Source organism: Leptodactylus fuscus, chromosome 8, assembly GCF_031893055.1.
Source record: "Leptodactylus fuscus isolate aLepFus1 chromosome 8, aLepFus1.hap2, whole genome shotgun sequence".
Classification (NCBI taxonomy): Eukaryota; Metazoa; Chordata; class Amphibia; order Anura; family Leptodactylidae; genus Leptodactylus; species Leptodactylus fuscus.
Window position 1 is genome coordinate 51,745,416 of NC_134272.1, and position 15,695 is coordinate 51,761,110.

The 15,695-nt window shown below is 42.1% G+C and overlaps 1 protein-coding gene across 1 annotated transcript in view; it reads right to left on the reverse strand.

Annotated features, from left to right (window-relative positions):
• CPPED1 (calcineurin like phosphoesterase domain containing 1) overlaps window positions 1-15,695 on the reverse strand; it is a 61,627-nt gene that overhangs the window by 30,648 nt on the left and 15,284 nt on the right. The window lies entirely within an intron of this gene.

Here is a 15,695-nt window from a genome sequence, read left to right on the forward strand (position 1 = left end):
AGAACTCGCCACAGACAGTACTCTTCCACAGTAATGTACTGTCAGCTTTCTAACAATATATAACAATGCTAATGTCAGAGGACACGAAAGGTCCACTTTAAGCTTTAGACAGTGCAAACTTAGACTAGACAGCCTTAAACTGCACCAGATTTATCAAGACGAACGCCCCCTTTGCTCCGAGCTTCATTTACATATTTGCCCAAAACAATATATTTTAAAAAAAAGACTGCCAGCAGGAGAAAAAGTAAAGTAGGACTAGAATAGCCTTTCTAAAGGCTATTCCAACCTGTGTTTACTTAAAAAAACAAACGTATTCCCAAATGATAGACTCCCTTTAAGAGGTTTTCCAGATTCTGAAGAAAACTGAGCCTATCCTTAGGACCTATTGGTACGGGTGCCCAGATTCAGACCCTGGCTGATGTGACATTGATGACCTATTTATGGACTGGCAATCAATAATAATGCTAATAATAATGATCCAGTTAGTTGATAATGACTCCAACATATACCAACAAGCCCATGTGTGAGACTAGAAACTAAGGTCTGCTTTATTAAAGGCTGTAAGAAACAAAATCCACAATGTTTTTGCATGAGACTCAACGGATCTTTAGTGGAAAAACAAGGTTGGTTACAAAAAGCTCTCCAATGTAAAGGCCCTAACAACCCTAATATCTCAGCTTCATTGATCAAAGGGATTATAAAAAGAGAGAGTAGGATAAAGTAGTTAAAGGGGTTGACCATCCAATTATAATATTTTTGTAAAATAGCTCAGGACGGTATAAAATAGTAAAAGAAAAAAATATCACATGTTACAGACCCCTTTCCAATCCAGTTTTGGCACTCCTTGGCTCTCCCACCAGTCTCTACTTCTGCTGCAGCGATACGGCCAATTAGGGCTAGTTTATATGGGGATTTCGCGTGTGCACATTCCGTCGCAGCTGCCACGAGGGGATGCCGGTGCACTGCACAGCATCCCAAACAAATGGGCCTAGTCCGGAGTGAGATGTCGCAGGGTGGATGCCGCGACTGAATTAGTCATGGTATCCGCCTGAAGAAAGGGCAGCTCGCTTCTTTTTTGCGCGAGCGGGAACAAACCGATAGCGCAAAGAAGAACGCTAGCAGTCTACATTGATCCCTATTGTGAAGGGGCGGATTTTGAGGTGGATTCGGCGTCAAAATCCACCCCCTCTTGCCCCATGTGAACGAGCCCATTACTGGCTGCAGCAGTTACCTGCTAACATTTGGTTCAAACTAGTATTCGGGTTTCCGTCCTTTGGGTCCATAGATTATAATAGGGTCTGCCCGGACTCTGCCAATTTTATCCTGAAATTTTAAGTGTAATCTGGGACGGAGTGGCAGAACACCAGTGTGATCCTAGTATAAGCCAATGACTGACTGCAGTGGTCATATGTCCCTTGGAAATAGAGATCATTGAACGATCAGGCAGTGTTAGAAGAGGAGCAGTGCTGCATCAGTAAGTTAAGTCTTCTTCTGATATTTTCTAAGATGCTCAGACGTATTAAAAAATCTTCATATTAGCGGCAAAACTCCATTAACTACAGTTAAATCTACATTTCCTTTCATGGTTTGCTCATTTCTTTCATCTTTGCATTTTAATTTTACCATAGTTTTTAATCTGATCTAAAAACTTCTTCAAGAAAATATCGAAGAAAGTTTTATTATGAAGTTTTCTTTAGCTGAAGCAAACTTTATATTGCTTTAAAGTATAAACTATTTAGGTGCTAAAAGAAATATATGGCAAGAAATCAAGAAAAATGGAACAAAAACAAATGAAGAAAAAGAGGAATTTCCAAGCATAATTCACTTTACTTGATCAGCAAAGAAGACTGAGGGAGTTAACAAGGCATGAAAGAAATGCCATTGTAACCAAGAAAATTTCTCTGAAATCCTGGCCCCTAGTTTGCCTGCCGTGCTATGTCTCAAGTTTATGTGTTATTAAACTAGCTTTCTTGAAGCATTTTTCTGCGTTCTGAAATACACTAGTGTCCATTTAGCTGCCTGTATGTGCACATTATTACTTCACCTTGTGCTGTGAAAATAACCTCCATGCTTCATTTCAGCAGATCTCGCCACACAATCCACACATGCTCCTCAAAAAAGTATTGCTTCATTTATCACTCCCACTATCACTTACCACTTCTATTAACTGCAAGTGATAGGGGAGAAGAGCACAAAGTTTGGAGAAACTTCCACCTGACACTACGGTACACGAAAAAAATATATTTGCCACTAAGCCTGGGTAATTAATTGAAAATTAACCAAAACTCAGCCCCATTGACTAGAATGATTTTGGTTCGGTTATTACACTATGCACAGGATCTACTGGAGTGCAGTTTTTTCTTTTTTAATTATAGATCGATCGATAGATAGAATGACCTGCCCGCCAGCATCTTGAATGGAAGGAAACCTTGCAAACCAAAACATGCAAACAAGCAATGAACCCTGAAGAGGAGGATGACGTGCCCCTGGCACACATTTCCCCAACGTCAGACAAAGTCTTTCAACTTGGTGGGGTCAATGGCAGTGGTGTGACCACCGGGGTTGCCACAGGGCCTGGGACATTAGGGGCATTTTTTTTTCTTAATAGGCCGTCCAGCCAGTAATGGGACCTATTTACTTACTGATCCTGGCAGGGGCCGGGATCAGTAAGTGACGCCACGGGCCCCACAAACATTATTATTATACTCGGGGGTCTTTTCAGACCTCCGAGTATAATGATCGGCGGCCCGGGAGAGGTAAGGGAACATAAGAAACACTGTTACTTACTTCTCCGGGCACGCTTCAGACCTAGTTGTGTGACATCCCTGACGTCACATGACCAAGGCCTGCGTCCTGGGTCATGTGACGTCCGGACGTCATTGAAGATGGCCGACACCACCGAGGACTGCAGCGGAGCTGGGGATAGGTAAGTGACAGTGTTGGTATCCCCTCTAGGTCTCCAATTATTATACTCTGGGGTCTGGAAATACTGTGCGCAGGGGCCACTATGGGGCATAATACCATGTGCAGGGGCCACTATGGGGCATAATACCATGTGCAGGGGCCACTATGGGCCATAATACTGTGTGCAGGGGCCACTATGGGCCATAATACTGTGTGCAGGGGCCACTATGGGCCATAATACTGTGTACTGGGGCCACTATGGGGCATAATACTGTGTACAGAGGCCACTACTGGGCATAATACTATGTGCAGGGGCCAATATGGGGCATAATAGAGCGCGCAGGAATGCGCGCGGGGGGGGGGTGTGTGTCGGTTGGTTGAGGTCTTCATCGTCGGTGTTGGTGGGGGGGGGGGCGGCATGTCAAAAGTTCGCCACAGGGCCCCGCCATTCCTAGTTACGCCACTGGTCAAGTGGTTAGCACTGCTGCCTTTTAGCAGTGAGGTCCTAGGTTTAAATCCGACAAGGACAAAATATGCAAAGGGTTTGTATGTTCTCCCCATGTTTGTGTGGGTTTCCTGCATTTACTCCAGTTTCCTCTCACACTTCAAAGACATGTTAATAGGGGGTTCAGACTGTGAGACCTACTTTGGACATTGAGTGCTGCAGAGCATGTTGGCACTATATAAGAAAATAATAAACACATAAACAGCAGAATATCAAAAAAACAGAAAACTCCAGCCCCAGCTATGCTGTATAAAGTAACTGGCAAGTATTTGGTCATTTGGAGGAAAAATGTGTCAAAAATTTGCTGGAATCGTCCCTTTCTGAAATGTTCCAATTTGGAAATAGAGTCATGGACAAATAGGAGTCAAATGGAAAGGCAATGGACCATCAGCAATGCCATTATGTAGTATTCTGCAATCTAGAATTTCCTTTAGCTAATGCCTAATAAGGATGCTCGAGCAAGAGCAGACATCTTACCACCGCTTACTGAACGTTCTTTAAAACCTCTGCGTAACACAAATCTTCGATGGCCAATGATTCAGTAATAACGGAGTATTATCTTAGACGAGTACACATATATAGGAAAGAGGGCTTATCGTGCTGTATAGGAGAAAACCTGGAGTAACAAAGCACATCAGTTCAGAGTTGACTATTTGCGCATTATGTCTACCCAAGGAATTCTTTACCACTGACCCATCATGCAACTTATTCATGCAATAAATTGAAAGGCGGCATAAGCCAAGAAAGGGATGTGAGCATTTGGTTTAGCAGATAATGTTAAAACCCCTCTGAGAACAGGCATGTTTACAACATGCTGCAGGAAGCCAAGCAGAAAGAGCACTTGTGGCCAATATGATAAAGACCCCTCCGAAATACCATGGGGACTGGCGGGTTATCAGTAATCGCAGATTACCAGGCAAGCAGCAATGTGCCCATGAACCAACAAGGATGTGTCAGGAAAGCGCAGAAACTCCACCATTTCTTCGTCAGTTACAGAATTTTTCATTTAATAGGCAAATATTAGTGAAATTTGGGACCCCAAGCAATCGAAAAATTCACACTTAGACTATACAGATCCATATTATAAAACAGTATATTTAATATTGTATTACAACAATTAGTATTCCTTGTAAATTACGCATTGCACAGTGGGAGAGTAAAATACAAGGAAATGGGGATTTCTATTTGATAGGAAAGAAGAGCAGAACTAGACTTTAGCCTATTAGCTGTAACTTTTTTCAGATGCCATTTTTATGGCGCTACTGCCATTATCTGAAAAGGCATGTGGCAGGGGGCATCATCCCCCAGTGTTGGTGGGGGTATCAAAACGCTGGTCTTCATAAATCTCCCATAGTATATTCTTAATGGGTTGTCTGATGACACAAAAACTCCCCACCACTGGAATACATGTAGGAACGTCACAGCTTAGGGCGGGTTCACATCTGCGTCCGGGTCTCCGTTTTGCAGGTTTCCATTTCCTGCCTGAAACTGGACAGGAGACGGATATCTGCAGTCCTTTTTCAAACCCATTCATTTGAATGGGTTTGGAAAGTGTCCGGCCATGAGCGCCTGTGAGCGTTTTCTGCTCTCTCCGCGGTGAAATCAGGTTTTTTCTAACCGGACACAAAGTCAGACATGCAGGACTTTGTGTCTGGTTAAAAAAAACAAATGGTGTTGCCGCAGAGAGCACAAAATGCTCACCGGCGCTCATGGCCGGACACTGTCTGCCAGGTTTCCGTCTTCTGTCGGCAGAAGACGGAAACCTGAAAACGGAGATCGGGCACAGGTGTGAACCCGCCTTAATAGCGAAAGCTCTGAATCTAAGACCTAAAGGTGGGGACTGAAACCTATCCATCTCTTAAAGTTTTCAGAATATTAGTAAGTTACATTTGAAAACCATTCAAGAATTTTTTGTGCCATTGTGTTACCCCTTTACCCCAAGACTAGCCTGGTAATCGGCTGAACACTGCAGCCAAATAAATGGCTAACTATGTAATACATGGACAGGCACAGTCTGCCAGAATGTTAATAGTTTACCCCCTAGCCAATAGAGGGCCCTCCTTTAGAAGACCCTTATGGCAAGGAAAGCGATTCCTCTACTGAGACAAACCTTTTAAAGGCACTAGTGCATTTATGGCATAATGATCCCCTAAGTACCAAATGTAGAAAATAGGAGTGCTCAAGTTTCTGATGGATATAGATGGGGAGTAGCTGGGCATGAGTGGCCATGTCTCTGCCAAGAACCCCTGTTCTTGTGACTGGTGCATGTAGTCAGAATCCTGCAAACCATCCATTTACAGCATAGCCTATTGATATACCCTTTATGATTATTTTATAGGGTAAAATTGGATAATTCACCGTATCAGCTTATACCGGAACGGATTCCTCTTCCTTATCAAATTTTAAAGCTGATATTTCTTTCCCCAGTACTCTAGGCATTTTAATAACATGTAATCTACTTCTGAAACAAAAACTTCTTGTATCTGGAGCCTGGATGAATGCATTTGTTGATCCGTTCTACAGAGGTACATCCCTTAGTACCAAGTTGTCACACAATATCCGATTAAAGTGTAACAGTTCAGCCACCCAAGGCTATGCAGAGATTTTAATGAGATGTCATGCTTGATAACAATCCCTCATATTTCTTATTACTATGCCGTGCTAGGGAGATAGCTTTAGCTTTAAATGTGACAACTTCACCTTAATTCCTCCCTCCTGACTTTTACATAATGTACAAGAACAAAAATCTTTGCCACTTAGTTTTAAAGGACATTGGCAATTGTCAGGAGTTAACTTATATGTATATCTGATGAAGGGTCGGGAATAATTGCTAGAAGTGTGAGCGCTCTGACAGCCTTCCCCTGAATACACTGACTTACTGAGAATGGAGCAGGCGGCCAAAAGACCCCTTTCACAGTGACTGTCCTACAACCTGTGGCATAAATGATATGGTCACTATTCTGGTAGGACGTACAAGTAATTCAGCAAGACTAGACAAATGGGAGAGATGGAGGAAATCACTTCTAACCATTTATTCTTTAAGAGAGCCTGTTACCGGAATCCAGCCCCACAGATAGGTTTAGGGTCAACTGAATGAAACAGAGTTTTTCCCTTGTGAATCCCTGACCGCCAGCCACAAAAATAAATCCTAACATTAACAGGTTATATATATACACTGTATATATATATATATATATATATATATATATATATATATATATATATATGTATACAGTGCCTACAAGTAGTATTCAACCCCCTGCAGATTTAGCAGGTTTGATAAGATGCAAATAAGTTAGAGCCTTCAAACTTCAAACAAGAGCAGGATTTATTAACAGATGCATAAATCTTACAAACCAAAAAGTTATGTTGCTCAGTTAAATTTTAATAAATGTTAAACATAAAAGTGTGGGTCAATTATTATTCAACCCCTAGGTTTAATATTTTGTGGAATAACCCTTGTTTGCAATTACAGCTAATAATCGTCTTTTATAAGACCTGATCAGGCTGGCACAGGTCTCTGGAGTTATCTTGGCCCACTCCTCCATGCAGATCTTCTCCAAGTTATCTAGGTTCTTTGGGTGTCTCATGTGGACTTTAATCTTGAGCTCCTTCCACAAGTTTTCAATTGGGTTAAGGTCAGGAGACTGACCAGGCCACTGCAACACTTTGATTTTTTCCCTCTTGAACCAGGCCTTGGTTTTCTTGGCTGTGTGCTTTGGGTCGTTGTCTTGTTGGAAGATGAAATGACGACCCATCTTAAGATCCTTGATGGAGGAGCGGAGGTTCTTGGCCAAAATCTCCAGGTAGGCCGTGCTATCCATCTTCCCATGGATGCGGACCAGATGGCCAGGCCCCTTGGCTGAGAAGCAGCCCCACAGCATGATGCTGCCACCACCATGCTTGACTGTAGGGATGGTATTCTTGGGGTCGTATGCAGTGCCATCCAGTCTCCAAACGTCACGTGTGTGGTTGGCACCAAAGATCTCGATCTTGGTCTCATCAGACCAGAGAACCTTGAACCGGTCTGTCTCAGAGTCCTCCAAGTGATCATTAGCAAACTGTAGACGAGCCTTGACATGACGCTTTGAAAGTAAAGGTACCTTACGGGCTCGTCTGGAACGGAGACCAATGCGGTGGAGTACGTTACTTATGGTATTGACTGAAACCAATGTCCCCACTGCCATGAGATCTTCCCGGAGCTCCTTCCTTGTTGTCTTTGGGTTAGCCTTGACTCTTCGGACAAGCCTGGCCTCGGCACGGGAGGAAACTTTCAAAGGCTGTCCAGGCCGTGGAAGGCTAACAGTAGTTCCATAAGCCTTCCACTTCCGGATGATGCTCCCAACAGTGGAGACAGGTAGGCCCAACTCCTTGGAAAGGGTTTTGTACCCCTTGCCAGCCTTGTGACCCTCCACGATCTTGTCTCTGATGGCCTTGGAATACTCCTTTGTCCTTCCCATGTTGACCATGTATGAGTGCTGTTCACAAGTTTGGGGAGGGTCTTAAATAGTCAGAAAAGGCTGGAAAAAGAGATAATTAATCCAAACATGTGAAGCTCATTGTTCTTTGTGCCTGACCTACTTCTTAATACTTTAGGGGAACCAAACAGAATTCTGGTGGTTTGAGGGGTTGAATAATAAATGACCCTCTGAATAAACTTTTCACAATTAAAAAAAAAATTAAACAAAGAAATAACATTCTTTTTTGGTGCAGTGCATTTCACACTTCCAGGCTGATCTACAGTCCAAATGTCACAATGCCAAGTTAATTCAGAATGTGTAAACCTGCTAAATCTGCAGGGGGTTGAATACTACTTGTAGGCACTGTATATATATATATATATATATATATATATATATATATATATATATATATATATATATATAGGGAGTAAAGGATATCTACACATCTACACATAACTTGAATGCTATAAAGACTGTTTAAAAAATGAAAAGTGCAATACTCTCCAACAAACTGAGCAGATATGGGATCTGGCTGATAATGTTGGTTGTTGTGAACAGCTCCTTTATTTTATTTTAACTACTTCCCACAATTGCTTTCCCCTCTCTTTATAATGGGCAGCTCTAGCAATTCTAGTCACTGCAAAACAAGAGACACCAAAGAGCCTTTATGACACCTAATAGGATTTCCTCAGTGTATTTAAGCTTATTAAGGCCAAGGCTGTAAGATGGCTTTAAGGACGTAATATACTGCACTTGTGCTAGTATAAATGGCTGGAGACATGACATACTGTGCACTTTGCTGACCGCTGCTATGAATGTTTAATCCTTTCACAGGAAGACAGCGCTGCTGAAATGGGACATCTGCCTATTAATGTATGTAATAAAAACCTAATTATATGTTACGTACATGGTACAGTCCATCCCTGAAAAAGCTAAACCTCTCCTTTCTCGTATCAATCCTGATGGATCATGGTCATGGAGGATAATGATCACTATGCTGCCTCTGACTATGCTGAAGGGGCGCAGCTCAAGAGGTAAAATCTGTATGACCTAAATAGCTAATATCATACACCGATTACTACCTTCCACATCCAGGTTAGTTAAAGAGGTTTGCTGGCGCCCAATGCTTATTGCATATTAATGACAGGACTGGTCATCAGCAAGTGATCTACTGGGGTCCGACACCCGCACAGTTCAGTAGAGCCAGGAATCAGTAGGAATGGATGAGAGCCCTTTCAATAAGCTCCTACATAAGTAATAGGCCCAGAGCAGTAGCCCCATCCACTGTATAGTGGTGGCCTGGGGAACTGCAGCTAATCTGAGCGGGGTCTGGGTTTCAAACCCCAACAGGTCACATACCGATCCTGTGTTTAGATATGAAATATGTATTTGGGGCCAGAAAATCATTTTAATATTCCAAAATAACAATTTCCAGGTTTCTAAAAACTCTACATTCTACTGCACCTTTGTTATTCCTCTTGAACTGTATGAATAAACTGACAACTGGGCGTTACCATTCCCTTGTCAATCGGGTGTGTAACCCCCTAGATGTCAACTTATTTTCAACAATTTCTAGAAATAACAGAGATTTAGAACAAGTAGTAAGAAAAGATGCTCCAGATTTGTTATTTCATGGGAAATGCATATTATGCTTTGTTACATGTGATGTTAGGGTAAGTTCACACTAACATTACCATAATCTGTTCTTTTGTTCTGTCAAGGAGCAGAAGAAGGGACTAAACAGTAAAGATAGTAGTACACCTAGAATGTCTCCGCTCATGGAAAGGCCGCAGTGGATTGACAGGATCGGTTGGGTGCAAGGAAGTGCAAGAAGCCCAGAAAACAGCAATACTAGGAGGAAGAGTATTCTAAGGACTGGGTCTGCATGAAACGCATCACTGTTCCTGTGTGTATACGGTTTTAATGACCTCACATAAACGCTCCACTTTTATTGGATGAGAGGTTTGCTGGACTTTCCGCCTAGTACTGCTAAGCAGATAAGATGGCTATGTTCAATGACTGCCACCAAGAGACCCCATTGAGAATAATAGGGTCCGTCCAATATGTGCTATGTAGTGTCATGTCTAGCCTTCCATGTCATTCTACGTCTCCCCTGTAGTGGCGACTACACATGAATTTGACAGAATTTTATCCTCTTGGAGTAAAACAAACAGAATTCCCATAAAATGACTATATTCAGAGAGCCTAAAACCAGTGGATAATAGCTATATACATTGGGGTTATACTTTTGAGGCAGATGTCAGAAGATTTTCCAGATGAATGTGCTTAATGTAAAGAAGAAACGAGATGTGAACAGAGCCTGACAGCCTCAAAACGTCTGCTGCTGTTACTTAGAGACTGATAAGGCTGCCTGCACACTTACTTGGGTACAGCAGGGACATTTCATATTGAAATTGCATACAAATTCTAGCATCAATTGGAACAGAACTGTCATACACCACATATATTAAAGGGGTTGTCCAGGCCCAAAATAATTTTTCATACTGTTGTAATCCATGGGGGTCAGACACTCCGACCCAGTATAGATTAGTTGTACTGACAGCCCAAAAGTTCAAGAAGTGGTTGGAAAGTGTGTGCCAACTTTCCTATTCAAGTAATGGGAGCAGAGCTGCAGGTCCCTGGGACCACTGCAATGCCATGGACGCCATGGTAAATCCTGTTACATGAATAGAAGAGTTGCCACCTCCTCCCCCCGCCCACTGATGTAACTTGTGACACCTGAAGGCTGCCAGTACGGGTGATCTGTGCGCAGTCAGGATAGATCATCAGTATAAAAAGCCCATTTGGGCTGGACAACCCCTTTAACAGTTTTAGACACTAAGACACTATATCTTGCCTGACAAGGGGGCAGGGCTTATTGAAAAAGGGGCATGGATTAAGATGTGACACTGGATATCTAAAATGCACTTAATACTGACTTTTTTATTGTTTTCTTGAAAACTAAGTCAACTGCTAATTTGTGCTAAAAAGAAAGACCGTGTAAAGATGCGTCAGATTAGACACTTAGATAAATCTGCCGCAGTTTAAGACTGTATAAGTAAAATTGCCCCAGTGTGTCCAGGGACATAGAGGACAGTGGGGAAGAAGGATTCCCTTTTGTTTGACACCCCTTGTACAGACAACATGGCTTAGGGTTACCTACTTCAGAGCCACGGTACGCCTATGATATACATCATATAAAGCTGCAGTGACTTCTACTATTACATGGAAATGGCACTTTAAGAGCGTTAGATGTAAGTGGATAGAGAATTCCCTGTATTAGATAATATGAACAGCATTCTGTATGTGCAATATGTGCACAGTCCTATGCCAATAAATAGATAATGAAGACATAATGTATTCTACAGAAATGTAGGTTCTTTCTCCAACCATTGTCATGAGATTACCATATTGTACCCAACTCATGTGCTCCTTTTCTACACTGGCCCCTGCAATATGCCTTATGATCCAGCCTAAATAATGCACAAGGCTTTCCATTCCAAGGAGAGATTCTTACGCAGGGCTGTGCAATACCGGGGTCATGTATTATTGACATACAGATGTTGAGATTCACTGCTGTTTGGTGACTCTATGACTGTCCTCATTCATTGCAGATTTTTATAAAATGTTAATATTAACTCTCTCACAACCTAGAAAATGGAATGGCTGAATCCACAACTAGATAGTTGGTCTGGGCCCCTCAACATAAAGCATTGGTGGGATAAATAAAAACCCATAGTCTACATGTCCAGTGGTGAATGACAAAGGGCTTGTGTCAAAGAAAATATATTAGACTAACGCTCGCCCCACATGGACAGTACAAAATAAAGACGTGGGTGTGACCATGGCAAATCTGCAACAAAATCCACATGGATTTCACTGCAAAATCTCTTCAATGGATATTTTCTGTGTATTCCATATGAACGTGCACTCAGGATCTGTTCACATTTGTGAAATTTGACACCAATTCTGTTCCTGGGGTTTTGGGTCGAAAAGTGATCATACCTGTACAATCACCCTCTATTATCGACAATGGAAGACATGGAAACAACTAATAGATTATCCATACTATATATATATATATATATATATATATATATATATATATATAGCAATACTATGGTTACCCCTGTTTCCCCGAAAAATAAGAGACCCTCCTTCACCTCCTGGACCACCTACAATCGGCAGTCATGCTGGCGCTCCGCTAAGGAAGCGCCGACATGACTGCCGATTGTCCCCCGCTCCAGCCGCTGCATAAGACATCCCTCGAAAATAAGACAGGTCATATATATATATATATATATATATATATATATATATATATATATATATATACACTCACCGGCCACTTTATTAGGTACACCATGCTAGTAACGGGTTGGACCCCCTTTTGCCTTCAGAACTGCCTCAATTCTTCGTGGCATAGATTCAACAAGGTGCTGGAAGCATTCCTCAGAGATTTTGGTCCATATTGACATGATGGCATCACACAGTTGCCGCAGATTTGTCGGCTGCACATCCATGATGCGAATCTCCCGTTCCACCACATCCCAAAGATGCTCTATTGGATTGAGATCTGGTGACTGTGGAGGCCATTGGAGTACAGTGAACTCATTGTCATGTTCAAGAAACCAGTCTGAGATGATTCCAGCTTTATGACATGGCGCATTATCCTGCTGATAGTAGCCATCAGATGTTGGGTACATTGTGGTCATAAAGGGATGGACATGGTCAGCAACAATACTCAGGTAGGCTTTGGCGTTGCAACGATGCTCAATTGGTACCAATGGGCCCAAAGAGTGCCAAGAAAATATTCCCCACACCATGACACCACCACCACCAGCCTGAACCGTTGATACAAGGCAGGATGGATCCATGCTTTCATGTTGTTGACGCCAAATTCTGACCCTACCATCCGAATGTCGCAGCAGAAATCGAGACTCATCAGACCAGGCAACGTTTTTCCAATCTTCAATTGTCCAATTTCGATGAGCTTCTGCAAATTGTAGCCTCAGTTTCCTGTTCTTAGCTGAAAGGAGTGGCACCCGGTGTGGTCTTCTGCTGCTGTAGCCCATCTGCCTCAAAGTTGGACGTACTGTGCGTTCAGAGATGCTCTTCTGGCTACCTTGGTTGTAACGGGTGGCTATTTGAGTCACTGTTGCCTTTCTATCAGCTCGAACCAGTCTGGCCATTCTCCTCTGACCTCTGGCATCAACAACGCATTTCCACCCACAGATCTGCAGCTCACTGGATGTTTTTTCTTTTTCGGACCATTCTCTGTAAACCCTAGAGATGGTTGTGCGTGAAAATCCCAGTAGATCAGCAGTTTCTGAAATACTCAGACCAGCCCTTCTGGCACCAACAACCATGCCACGTTCAAAGGCACTCAAATCACCTTTCTTCCCCATACTGATGCTCGGTTTGAACTGCAGGAGATTGTCTTGACCATGTCTACATGCCTAAATGCACTGAGTTGCCGCCATGTGATTGGCTGATTAGAAATTAAGTGTTAACGAGCAGTTGGACAGGTGTACCTAATAAAGTGGCCGGTGAGTGTATATATATATATATATATATATATATATATATATATTATATATATATATATATATCCTATTAATATTATAAATGTGAAAGTTTGTGGGTTTGTGAGTTTGGATGTTCGGATGTTTGTTCCTCAATCACGCAAAACCCGCTCGACCGATTTGGCTGTAATTTTCCACAAACATAGTTAATACACCCGATTGCGCAATAGGCTACTTTTCGTCACAATAGCGCACATACGTTTGTGCCAGGACCCCCACAAAACCCAAACTCACACCACCATCTCTGCAATCTAACACACTTTGGACCATAGCAAGCCACAAAATTCATATTGCCCTCTACAGCCTCGCCCCTGACCCCACACAATCTCATATACATATATTTTACCACTTTGCCCCTCACCTTAACGATACTCCAGGAGGCTCTCTATAACGCTCCGGAGCAGCCATGTTTGCCGACCCCCACCGCTCTGACAATCCGCGACACCGCCCACCCATGTCAATAACCCTAGGCGGTGTAATAAATGCAAAAAAAAAAGTTTAAAAAAAAGTAAAAAAAATATAAAAACAAATGAAAAGGATTAAAAATTCAAATCACCCCCCTTTCCCTAGAACATATATAAAAGTAGTTAAAAACTGTGAAACACATACATGTTAGGTATCCCCGCATCCGAAATCGCCCGCTCTACAAAGCTATACAAATATTTTTCCTGTTCGGTAAACACCGTAGCGGGAAAAATGGTCAAAAGTGCCAAACTGCTGTTTTTTCACTGTTTTGATTCTGATAAAAATTTGAATGAAAAGTGATCAAAGCAATAACATTTCCCAAAAATGTTAGAACTACAAAGTACACCCGACCCCGCAAAAAAAGACGCCCTATACATCCCCATACACGCACGTATAAAAAAGTTACGGGTGTCGGAATATGGCGACTTTTAAAAAAAAAAAATTTAACATAGTTTTGGATTTTTTTAAGGGGTCAAAATGTAAATAAAACCATATAAATTTGGTATCCCTGGAATCATAATGAAACACAGAATACAGGGGACATGTCATTTTGGCTGCACAGTGAACGCCGTAAAACCAAAGCCCGTAAGAAAGTCGCAGAAATGCATTTTTTCTTCAAATCCACCCCATTCTGAATTTTTTCCCTGCTTCCCAGTACATTATATAGAATAAATAATAGTGGCATCATGAAGAAAAATTTGTCCCAGAAAAATTAAGACCTCATATGGCTCTGGGAGCGGAGAAATAAAAAAGTTATGGGGTTTAGAAGGAGGGGAGTCAAAAACTAAAAACCACAATCACAAAAATGCCATCGGCGGGAAAGGGTTAACTTCAAATCCCTCTGTCCCAAAGTCACTATGTAAAGTTTCTCACAACACCGTATATATAGCAGCTCTAATACAAATTAACTTCAACACAAAAGTCTCACGTATTCTCTGAATTACAGAAACAACAAGATACAAAGTTACATTGCATATCCCATCCCTTATACACACTACGAAAACCTTACCCGCGCCTGTATATACCCACTGCTACAATCACCGCAGACGAAGTCGCGGGTAACAGCTAGTATATATATATATCAGAAGAGAATGTAATATAAGACACTGTCTTATTTTCTGGGAAACAGGGTATAAATTGCTGACATGTCTGACATGCTTCCAACTAACAACTGGGAGATTGATTAAACCCACAGAATCCAGACCAATCAGCTGATATCAGAAGAGTATATGGATCAGTAGATGACAGCTCAGTACACTGTGTAGTGGCCATGCTCGGGTACTGCTGTACTGGTCCCATTCAAGTGAATGAGAATGAGCTGCAATGGTGCAGGATGATCACTACACAGTGTACTGAGCTGTCTACTTCCAGCAACCTATACTGTGATCTACAACTGACTGGATGGGTTTGAACACTACTTATCTGATATCGATGACCCATCCTAAGGATGGACCATTAATATACAGTCTTCCAGATCCCCTTTAAAGTGTTATGGTGTTTTTTCTTTGTATCTGGAGTGTATACTTACCATATGAGCACTCCTGGTGCATATGTTGAAATGGTCCCACCCTGTGATATACTATTATGTCAGTGGTGAGTGCCAGTTCCCAATACCTGATGCAAAAGTATGGTCTTGAAACAGTGTCAGCTCAAAAGCTGACACCATTTCTGGGGAGTATGTTAGCTCTACCAGAAAGCTGACCTCCTGTTATAACTGCTGCAAGCAGTAAAACACTATTCGTGGTTGTATAGCCTCAATAATGATGGTGGTAT